This window comes from Miscanthus floridulus, chromosome 10 (assembly GCF_019320115.1).
Source record: "Miscanthus floridulus cultivar M001 chromosome 10, ASM1932011v1, whole genome shotgun sequence".
In the NCBI taxonomy this organism is placed as follows: domain Eukaryota; kingdom Viridiplantae; phylum Streptophyta; class Magnoliopsida; order Poales; family Poaceae; genus Miscanthus; species Miscanthus floridulus.
The window spans coordinates 42,912,159-42,920,593 of record NC_089589.1 but is presented as its reverse complement, the minus strand read 5'-3'; the positions used below and the strand labels follow the sequence as shown (position 1 = coordinate 42,920,593).

General features: G+C 43.7%; 1 pseudogene; it reads left to right on the top strand.

Annotated features, from left to right (window-relative positions):
- The first annotated feature begins 984 nt into the window (after nucleotides 1–984).
- Nucleotides 985–3,603, top strand: LOC136490092 (F-box/FBD/LRR-repeat protein At5g22700-like; annotated as a pseudogene).
- The last annotated feature ends 4,832 nt before the right edge of the window (nucleotides 3,604–8,435 follow it).

Here is an 8,435-nt window from a genome sequence, read left to right as displayed (position 1 = left end):
CTCTTGATGATGCTGACTGTTGGAAGGAAGCAGTACAGATTGAGATAGATTCAGTTATGTCTAATGGAACTTAGGATTCAGTTATGTCTAATGGAATTTAGGAAGTCATTAAATTTGATGAGTCATTTGAGCCAAGAAATTGGTAATTGACAGTTGTACAGAGTTGGTACAAGTGGATGTATAGTTGCAGACCATCGAGACAGAACAATTATAGTTAAACAAATAACAATCTTTTTCAAAAATTGTTATCAAATTAAAAAATATAATGCTTTACAATGAAAAACACTAGCATCCCATGTTATTTGTGCAGGTCATCTTGTTAGTTTTTCTTAAATTTGCGGTGGGAGGTAATAAATTTTGTTTTCTTGATTCCAAATTTTCATTTTGTTTAATTTCTCATAATTGGTAGGACAAGTTATAGCATATCCAAAGGGCTTCGGTCTTTGAAGATGTTCATAAGCGTAGGACTTACGTGTGTGCATTTATAGAGGTGAGTGTGCTTGCGTTGTGAGTAGAGCGTTGTGCTATAATTCACCCAAAAAAATAGCTTAAGAGCCTCTTCAAGAGCCATTTTTAAACTTACTCTCTAATATATTATTTGAAGAGCTATTTGTATAATAATTGTTTTCTAGTATAACTTTCACCCTTATCCGCTTTTCATCTTATACGTACTCAAGACGGCTAGACTTGCTCTTCATCTTTTTCTAGCGAGAAATCCATAGTAAAAGGATGGCTAGATTTAAAGATCTCATTAGACAAGCTATTGAATGATATTATTTTTACCAAGATTAGTAGGAAGAATATAAAGAGGCTCTTTTTTTTAGTCCTCACTTCCAAACGAACTTAAAGATTGGGATGACATTGCCGTGAAATTTCTGGTGCTTTACTGTGGCCTGTGGATTGGACCGAACGGGCCCTTAAATCCTGTGATCAATCAGGAAACGCAAATGGCCCATTTATTTATGGGCCGGCTGAGAGCACCCGCTTTGGGGAAGTGCTGTTGCCTCGTCAGCTCCCTGCAGAGCGGTGGCGGCGACTCCTGCGAGCGCCGGCGTGACCACTCCGGCGACCTCCGGCAGGTCCGCTCCTGCTTCTTCCCGCCTTCCCCGCTTTTTAACCGCTATAAGCCTTCCGCTCGTTCTCACCATCTTCTTGCGCCGCCGCGACCCCCCGTTTGTTCACAGGCATGCCTCCGAGTAAAAGGGCAAAGCTGGACGGTGCGGCGTCGCCGGATGCTGGCGGCGATCGCATCAACGCGCTCCCGGACGACGCCCTCCATCACGTCCTCTCGTTCCTCCCGGCGGAGGACGCCGTGCGGACATGCGTGCTCGCCCGGCACTGGTGCCATCTCTGGAAGTCCGCCACAGGCCTGCGTATCGGGTTCGGCCATGGAGATACACCGCCGTTCGTGGACAGTCTCAGACACTTCGTCAATCATCTGCTCCTCCTCCGCAAGCGCGATTCCTGTCTCCACACATGCGAGCTCAGATTAGGGCCCCGGGTATACTGGTAGGTTGAAGAGCGAAACAATCTGAATCTCTGGATCCGGCATGTTGTAGACCGTGAAGTTCGGATGCTCAGGCTCGAAATCCATGACTCCTATTATGGATTTCACTTAGACAACCTGCCTCTTGTCTCTCAGCACTTGAAAACGCTAGCACTTATCGGTGTGTGCTTAGATAGTCTCTGCAACTTCTCCAATTGTCCGAATCTGGAACATCTAGAGATTGCTGAGTCTTACATTTATGAGGCCCCCCAGGATCTCGTCAAAATCCCTGAAACACCTGAGCATCAGCGATTGCTATTTTAGTTATAAGGGATTGCACACTCTTATTTGTGCCCCAAACCTTGTTTCACTTAGGCTAGATGGTCATTTCGCCTCGGTTTCAGTTTTTGGTAGCATGCCATCATTAAAGGAGGCATTTGCCAGAGATCATATTTGGGATTGTGGAAGTGAGGATTGTTTCTCTTGTAATGGTTTCATACCTGACGAATCCGACTACAAGAACAAATGTTTTCTTCTGCAAGGATTGTCGGAAGCTGAGAATTTGACATTGATGTGTGACTACAATGGGGTACGCTTACCTACACTTTGTCCATTAACACCTTTTATTACGTTTTTCGATTATTATTGTTATTTCCTGTTTTGTCTGATTATTATTTTTCAATTGCTATGCTGTCCAATTATCATTTTTTCCATTCTTATGTTGTCTCATTAGTCTGATTGATTTTATTTCTGCTGTGGTATTTATATCAAGTTCTAGATATTCATAAAAACTAAAACAGGGTCTGTTTTCACACTGAATAATAGTCGTTTTTTTTTTCTGTCTGCATTTTGTCCAGCTTGTTTTCCACAGGGATTTGGAGTGGTGCCCAACTTTTAACAACTTGGGGACTCTATTGCTGAATGAATGGTGGTGCTTGGATCCTGACTTCTATAGGCTAAATCTCATTCTCGAGCACTCACCGGTTCTGGAGAAGCTCAACCTTCATCTTTTTACTAAGGCATATATATTTTATGTAACTACTGCTTTGTTGAACTAGTTATATGTTATTGGTTGACACCGATGGATTATTGTGGTTTATCACAGGGACCTCAACATAAAGTTCAAATGATAGGAAGGTACAATCAAATGGAGAGATCAGCTACTATATTAATACACCTGAAGGAAATTGAAGTCAAATGTGATGTGGTCAACGAGCAAGTTCACAAAGTTTTGAAGTATCTTCGTACATTTGGCATACCTAAGCGAACTAGCAAAACACTTGGTGTTCTCTACAATTTATTTAAACTTTCCTTCATGTGTGCAAATTAAAGCAAGCATTGAATAAGCTCCTAACTTTCTTGGAAAGCGTTCAATTAACTTAACAATGAGGGTGACTGTTATCGTGGGAACGTCTACCGTCGCCGTGACAAGACCAGTGGCTGAAGAGGTGGGCCGCACGGGAACGCTGGTGCGCGGTCACCAAGCTGAGGGCGCGCCAACCGCGGCGCCCAGGATTTGCTCCGTCTGTTAGTTGATTCGAGTGATTAGGAGAAATACTTTTATTTGTTTGTTTATTCCTCAAGTTTAGCAGATGGGCTGTTAGGATTTTGTTATAAGTATTGAACACTTGGATGAATAGAGATTTAGCCAGAGATTGAGTTCTTGTAATACATTCACATGGCCTATTAATGTATAAGACTGTTGAGTGAAGTGTGTAACAGCTATTGTTTGTGTCAGCCACCGCGCAAGCTATTGATGGTAAGATGAAGTATGCCTTGTGTTGTTGCTGTATGGGAAATATTGCTTTTGGGCTGCTTTAGTTTGTTCCAGTGCTGCTTCCATCTGAGGGACCTTCAAATTTAAAAATCAACTTGTTATGCATGTTCTGGAAAAGCTAATGTTCATTTGACATTAGTGCTACCTATGTCAGGATTAATGGATTTAGCTAGATATTGTAGATAATGAGATAAATCATTTGGGCTAGATATCTTCTGGTGGTGTTTGTAGTGAATTGCATACTATGTGTTTGTTGTGCAAAGGGCCTGTTAGGACCTGTTAGGAAGCAGTAGCTTCATGTCCTTGTATTGACCAAGGACTTGTTAGGATCCAACTAGTAGTTTCATGTTGACCTGTTAGGAATGAAGCATTGCAAATTAAGTTTTCCCCTAACTTTATTTGATAGTAGCTTCATGTATGACTTTGGTAGCAGCAGCTTCATATAGCTTGATCCAAGGAACTTTATCTCATGTAATATTTTGATGATGATTACATATATGTATTGACATTGCTGAATTTAAATTTAGTGCCTTGTGGTTGAATGGCTATTTGAGCTAATGTGATATTAATTTGCATAATAATTGGTATGCAGACAGACAGTGAGGCCAACGCTTGTCTAGACGGTGTATTATTGAGTGGGGAAAGGGGTTTCCCTGACGGTATGTCACTGACAGGGAGGGCAATGAGGTTTCCTGATGGGTAAACGACCGACAGGGAAAGTTCAATTTTTCCCAAACAGTAAACCAAACCGTCAGGGAAGAAATTCCTGACGGCATATGTAAAAACGTCAGGGAAAGTTTACCGTGACGGCTGAAACCGTCAGGGTATAATCCGTGACAGTTTTCTGTCAGGAAAGGCTTACCTTCCCTGACAGTTCATCCCCGACGGCTCATCCCTGACGGTTACCGTCACGGAACAGTATTCCTGGCGGTTTCTGGTACTTTTCCTGACGTTTCTAGCCGTCACGGAAAAATTTCCTATGGTAGTGTTGTGTGTAAAACGCGAGATTTGTTTACCGAAGAAGAGGTGGAAAATAATTACTCCCTCCATACTAAGAATTAAAATAATTTTGAACAAGGCTTAGGTTAAACACTGAGAATGTAAATCATGAATAACTTTTACGTTGTTAAGTTTGAAAATATAAAAACCATATGAATAGATATGTCTTGAAAAATACTTTTTTAAAAATATACATATATCACTTTTCAATAAATATTTTTATAAAAATAAGAAGTCAAGGCTATGCTTTGTAGACCATGTCACTCTCCAAAACGACTTCTTTTAGTAACTTGGAGATAGTATATTTTTTAGACCAAGGAACCAAAAGTGTTCTGACCTCCCAAGCTCACGAGTGAATGAGTATAGCCCAACAAACAGACAAAGGTCCATGTGACCAAGTACCGCATATTCGAGCTCACGCTTACGTTACATCAAAAGCATGGGACACTCAAATATAGAGAAAGGCACCACATCTAGTTCTCTAAGCTCATCCGATAACTCCGACCCGTCTTCCAAAGATTTCTAGCACCATCACTTCTAACTGCTTGCAACCACTCTTCAAAGCCGTTCTCTCTTCCTCTTTAGACGACTGTGAACACTGTCTGATCCAATATGTCCCGTTGAATATTACCTGCAAGAAAGAGTTAGTAGTTTTTCTTATTGAATACCATATCATTTTTGTTCAACCACAAAGCCCAGCACATAGCTGCATGCTAATACAACTACGATCTAATTTCTTAGACTAGGAATAAAACTCCTCATCCATGAACCAAACAAGTATAAATTATTTTTGGATGGTTGGATGTTAAACGTGATGAATAGAGTATTCCACAAGAAATGAGCCAAACGACACTCAAAAAGAGATGTTTAACCGTCTCTTTTAGACCACACAAAAGCTACGGCTCTCACCTCCTTTTCCACCTCTCTTTAGCAAGTTATCCTTTGTCAAAATAACAACTCTTTTTAGGTAGTACAAGAAACTAACACACGATAAGAACAAAGATTTGTTACCCTGGCCGGCCGATCCTTCAGAATCACGTGTCACGATGGGCAATGGGGTGGGTGGCGGGATGGTACGGTCTCGGTTTTGTCGGCTCAATGGTCGGCTATTAGCATGCCCGGCTGTGCAAGGAGAGAGAATGTGGCGGCATCGCATTGGGATGGGACATCTGCATGTTGGTGAGCCGCATCGGCACGTACCAAGAAGTTGCGAGAGGATACTTTTAGTTATATGTAACAACAACCTTGAAATTTATAAGCATGTGTCACTTAGGTCCACGAACTTTGAAAACACATTTCTAGGTCCCTAAACTTGTCAAGTAATGCACTGCATGTCCATACCATCTGCATGGGAGATTCTTGCTGATGTGGTATGCCCACATCACATGCTTTTTTACATGTAACTCATCTCCTTCCCTCTTCTCATGTGAATAGATCCTTGTTTCCCTCTTCTCTCGCCATCTCAGGCGGACCCTAGCCCGTCGGACATTATGGCTACCCTCACCTTGCTATTGCTCTACGCATCACCCTTCTGAAACATCCTCAATTTTCCTTGAAGGGAAAATCCATAGAATGAATTTTAATATGATAAAACCAAGAAATGATTCCATCATATTATCATATTTCAGTCGATGTCACAGTCATACATCGTAAGATTACAAGAATACAAGATATTATATCACTGGGGAACACACCTATTACAGAGCTAATCTAGCGGAAGACTATCGAGCGAAGGCTCCTCCTTCACGGGCATCATCAGAGTTGGCGTAGTGCAGCGTAGATTCCATCTCCGAACCAAACTTGAGCGTAGGCACGAGACCTCCTAATCCTTCTAAAGTCAGCATCTCTGAGAAGCAGGAAATCTGCACACCGCCAGATGTGTGCAGGCCATGGTCAGCACCAATAAGCTTTAGTGGAAAAGATAAACAAGGGATCTGGCGATCCTAATATTTGGCTGTGGTTTGCATCCTTAGCGCATGAGAAGTAAATAACATTAGTAATATAATAATAATAATATCCAATTTTTAACACCTTCACCACCACACCATCCATATCCATCCACCAACCATCCATATCCATCCGCCAACCATCCATCCCAAACCATCTCCACACCACCACACCATATCTCATCCCACACACTCAGGTCGACAGGCCAACTCCCTCTCGGCCTTGTCTCAACGGCCCGCAGCCCCCAAGGCTCACGACCGGAAAATACCCCAACCCTAGAGGGAGGAAAGAAGGACTCATCTCCTATCTAGTTTAAGCGAAACCCAGGAAAGGTCCATAGCCGACAAGTTGGTATATGTATCGATCGATCAACCATACACTCTGCAGAGGTTTTACATACCCACAAGATTAGCCATCCTTGGAGTCCAGAATCTCCTAGGCAGAATTCCGGTCACTTGCTAGCCTAGAACGATGCCACCCTACCTCTCAGCCCTGGAACATCCCAAGTCTAGTCTGGGATGGCTGATACTGTGAGTCGTAAACAGAGCCAGGGCCCTTCGGATGTCAAGAGCCGGGTCCACAAGGCCTCATGAAGTTTCGGAAGGGTGTGGGGGAAGCCGTGCGCCCCGTACCTCCTTGCACACATTCGCCTAGCAGTAGTGGCATTGTTCTACCAAGTAGTCCGACCGTCCCGCACCATATAGGGCGAGTGGGATGTAAAGGATTCCCGGTAAGTCTGAGTACTAGTAAGTCCTTAGGAATTGACCAAGCCAGAATGTCTTCATCAAGGTTTCCATTTTACGTGCCACCACAGCACCTCTACCCCGGGCTCCACCTCTCCGAGGTTCACACCCAAGGACACCTCCAATTACCATTTACCCGCCACAGGTATTCCATATCCAAGTGCCTAGGTAGCACCACATAGCAAGACTCGCCCCAAGCTCGTCGTTATTCCAGCTCGGTCGACACAACCCTCACTCTCCACGCACCCAAGACACACGCAGCACGCTCACACACCACCAAGTCTGGCACCCATAGCCAAACCATTCCCAGGGGGTTCACCACCAGCATCATATCCCCGACATAATATGAAGTGGAGTTAATAATAAGTATAGTGGTGTAATATGCAAGCAAGCAGGCAAGTAAGCATATATAAGTGAGCGAATGCGTAAAGCAGGGTAACATGGTAGAGTGGGTTGCATCAGGGTAATAATGGCTCAGGTAGTAGCATGCATCAAAATACTATCAAATGAATAATTATAAAGCGCTAGCAGTTCTAGATATTATGCAATGTCTAATAGGATTCTCTAAAAGAGGGTGTTGCCATGACACCTGCGATGTAGAGGTAGTAGTGGTACAATTCTCCATTCGTTGGTGTTCTATTAGCGGGGTCACCTCCTCCTGCGTTGACTCCATTCCGCAGTCCTTGTCGTCGTCCATGTTCTCTGGGTCCGATCGTCAGCTACTCCGCGAAGCGACACGCCAGGCAAGAGAGCACTCAACACTCGAAAAGACGACAAGACACAGGAAATCCAATAACGTCATCGAGACAATAAGAGTTACACGGCTTAGCCCTCTCGGCGGTTGTCCTATTTCCTCGGGCCAAAGAATCACAAGTGGTGGTTTGCTAAGCACAAGCTTAAGTCATGGCCAAGCCAGTATGGCTTTAGAATAGATGGTTTAAGCCAGAGCTTATCTAGAGCAAACACCACGGCTCATGATCTTTCGATCCGGTGTCATGGAAAGGGCAGGAATCGAGGGACAGGCCCAATGAAGGAAGAACAATGTGGTTCGGCTCTTATAGTCTTTTCCCATAAGTCACTTTTTGGATACAAGAAGCAGACAGGAATGAATGACACTTTTGTGACTTGACTCCAATGTACTTCGGCTCGTCCGCTATGGTAGAAAGCAGTAGCGCAAAGAGATTGGAAATCAACGGTTCCCCCTCGATCCACATGACACAATAACGTCGGGAGCCGAGAAGAGGGTCGCTCAACACGGCAAAAGATGCGGGGGGTTAGCTAGGCACATCCATGTCATGTTCTCAGACACATCTTCAGGAAAGATGGTTTTAGACGGTCGATCGGGTCGATACGCATGGGTCCGAGGTACAACTTAGACCATAGCTTCGCTAACCCAAAGGGAATAGTCTAGTCTTTGATCCAATCGTCATGGGCAAGATGGAATCAAATAGAGCGGCTAATGGTGCAACAAGAGCAAGAACAA